General features: G+C 42.6%; 1 pseudogene; it reads right to left on the minus strand.

Annotated features, from left to right (window-relative positions):
- Nucleotides 1-264: 264 nt before the first annotated feature.
- Nucleotides 265-796, minus strand: LOC112397251 (PRELI domain-containing protein 2 pseudogene; annotated as a pseudogene).
- Between the last annotated feature and the right edge of the window lie 2,183 nt (nucleotides 797-2,979).

The following is a 2,979-nucleotide window of genomic DNA, read 5'->3' on the forward strand; positions in this document are numbered from 1 at the left end:
CACCACCTTCTATGGGATTTTTCCTTTATTTGTAAAATCATAGAGATTATGCCACAAGAATCAGCCAGAAGGTCTCAGCTCCAATAGAGCTGCTATTTGAGGCCAGCTCCCAGGGCAGTGTATCTTGTCATGTCCTGGCAGGAAAGTCTCCTCTTCTGTAAGCTGCCAACACCACATCCTTAAACCTGTATTTCGAAAATTGTGTGGTATCTGAGAAAAGATTCTCGAGGAAAAGTAGACACAACACAACTTCCTGGGGGTTCTTTATTCAGCTAAGGGGGCACCACACTGTTCCTTTAGCAGCATCTCCGTTAATCTAATTCCCTCCTGGGAGCCCTGTCTTAAAAATGTGCTGGCAAAAGTTTCCAAAACGCAGTTGAGAAAACCAGCCCCTGTGATTGAAATCCCGTCTTTTTGAATGAACTCTGTCCAATTTGGATTTTTCATACTTTCCCAGAAGACAGACTCTTCCTTCATGGATGCATCTTGTGTCCATGTAAGACAGTGGCTCCTTATCGCCACGTTCCTTTCCTGAGGACTGAACCACGGTTCCTCTTCTAACTGGATATGAGGCACCTTTAAAATGTTCACCTTCCTTAAAATTTCTGGAACCACACTCTGACAGACTGCAATCCTCTTTCTATAGATGATCCCTGTTGACACATCCTGTTTTTCCTACACAGTTTTTTTTTACAGAGATGACATTTTTATCCATGGGGTTCAGATACTTCCGGAGGAAGCTGGTGACCACCTGCTCTAAGGGGTACTTGAACATCTCCTGCACGTCCACGGTGACCCCCACGGTGACCGCCAACCACACCTCCACAAGCACAGTACCCTGCTGGAGCTCTCCACCAGCCTTTTAATAACAAAATCCATTTACCTAATCGCGTTTACTCTAATCTCAGCCCGACCACGCACAGAACTTTTTCAGGGTTCCCTTTCCACAAACCTTCCACAGCCTTCTGCATCCATATTAGTTATGTCCCATATTTTTTTCCCATCTACAAACAACCAGCGCTAGGACCAAATCACTTTATCTGCTTTAATAAAATGCAATTCCATTCCTCATACCTTCTTTTGCTCAAAACATATCCTACTTTCCTCCTGTAGAGTGAAATGTTTCCTTTACTGTTTTTAGTAGCTTTAATTACGCACGTAAATTAGAATCCTCAACTCTTAAAAACCTTTATTTCTAGTGAAAACCAAGAAGCAATTATAACCTGTCTTTTACATTAGCATTCTGTAAATTGGTAAACATAAATACCAATAATAATTTCTAAAAACATGTGCTTTTTATAGAAAATATCTCAGTGTGGCACCAAACATTTAGTAACCCTCCTAAAGACATTCAGTTTCTCTGTAAAGGGAAGCCAATGTTTAGTAATTTTCAGTATCTTATTATGTTTGGGAATGACTTATTCAATAAACTTCCGTCATTTAACTTAATGTAGCACAACTTTAAAATTTCAACTTACCAAATACCTGGAGAGATCATTTTAAAGTAGACATTCCTGGGCTTCCCTGGTGGCGCAGTGGTTCAGAGTCCGCCTGCCGATGCAGGGGACACGGGTTCGTGCCCCGGTCCGGGAGGATCCCACGTGCCGCGGAGCGGCTGGGCCCGTGAGCCACGGCCGCTGGGCCTGCGCGTCCGGAGCCTGTGCTCCGCAACGGGAGAGGCCGCACCGGTGAGAGGCCCGCGTACCGCAAAAAAAAAAAAAATAAAGTAGACATTCCTAAAACAATTATTTCTAAAGAGTTCACCCAAAAGCTCTTATCTCATTTGCATTTATTTATAAGAATTTCATCATACCAAGTTAATTTTTTTCTTTCTGCTAACAAACTGCAACACAAGTAACATAAATTTATTGACCTTCAGTAAAGCTAGGCCCAACAAGAGACACCTGTATTGAGTATACCAACAAGCTTAAACTAGGTTTAACACCAGATATTAATTTAATAGTGAATAATTCCTAGATCATGTGAACCTGAAATTTGTTCTGGCTAGCATCTTTTATACTTAGAAGTATTTAATTTACAAGCGCTTACTTTTAAGTCAATTAAATACAGCTTATTTACAAGTTAAGTTTTACATAAACACAGAACCAGAAATCTTAGTTTTTCTGCTTGAGAAAAAAAGAGGCTTTTTTTCCCCCCCTCAGCCTCAGGGACACAGATTATTAGATATGTTCCTGAGATCCCAGGTAGATCCTGAGATCCCAAGTAGATCATTTACATCTCAAAGGTGCAGGAAGAGAAATGTAGATTCCTCCTTGAAAACTGCCCAGCCATCTTGGCCATTTTCAGGATTTCCCGCCCCTGCCAATTTCCAAATACCCAATTCAGTTTAAACAAATAACAGTAATAGAAAACAATATATCCATAATTTGCTCACATTCGCATGCCACTTTCAGCAAAACCAGGAAGAGTACTGAGGACTCAGGTGCCGAGACACACACACACCCCCAAGATAAAAGCCAAAGCAATGGAAAAGCTCACTAGACGCCCCTGTTCTCCAGATCTCAGGGAGTACTGAGGCCACACAATGTTACAATCAAAACATCATTTTCTTTCATTTACGAGAGCATAGCTGAAGATCTCCCAGTTTTGCTACATTCACCCTAGGGGGATTTTAAGATGAACAGAGCTCTGATAACCCGTAATTAACTATTTACGGCAGGTGTTACGAAATACATCCAATGCAAAACTGCCTCTCAGGGTCAAAGTTCCCGAGCCCCAGAAAGGGAGAACCCCAACTAACGGCCCATCAGAGATGAGGCCGAATGAAATACCAAGGCTGGTCCAAAAGGGAAAATCCCAACCAATGCTCTGCCGCAGGCAAAACCAACGCGATAGGGAAGAGTAGACGGGTGTTATCACACCGCAAGCCCCATTACTCACCAAAGATGGCTCCAATGGCCAGTGCGAGTGCCTTGTTTCCATTACCACCAAAATCCAAAGCGCCGAGGGCCAGGGACG

The sequence above is a fragment of the Neophocaena asiaeorientalis genome, unplaced genomic scaffold (genome assembly GCF_003031525.2).
Source record: "Neophocaena asiaeorientalis asiaeorientalis breed wild unplaced genomic scaffold, Neophocaena_asiaeorientalis_V1.1 scaffold648, whole genome shotgun sequence".
NCBI lineage: Eukaryota > Metazoa > Chordata > Mammalia > Artiodactyla > Phocoenidae > Neophocaena > Neophocaena asiaeorientalis.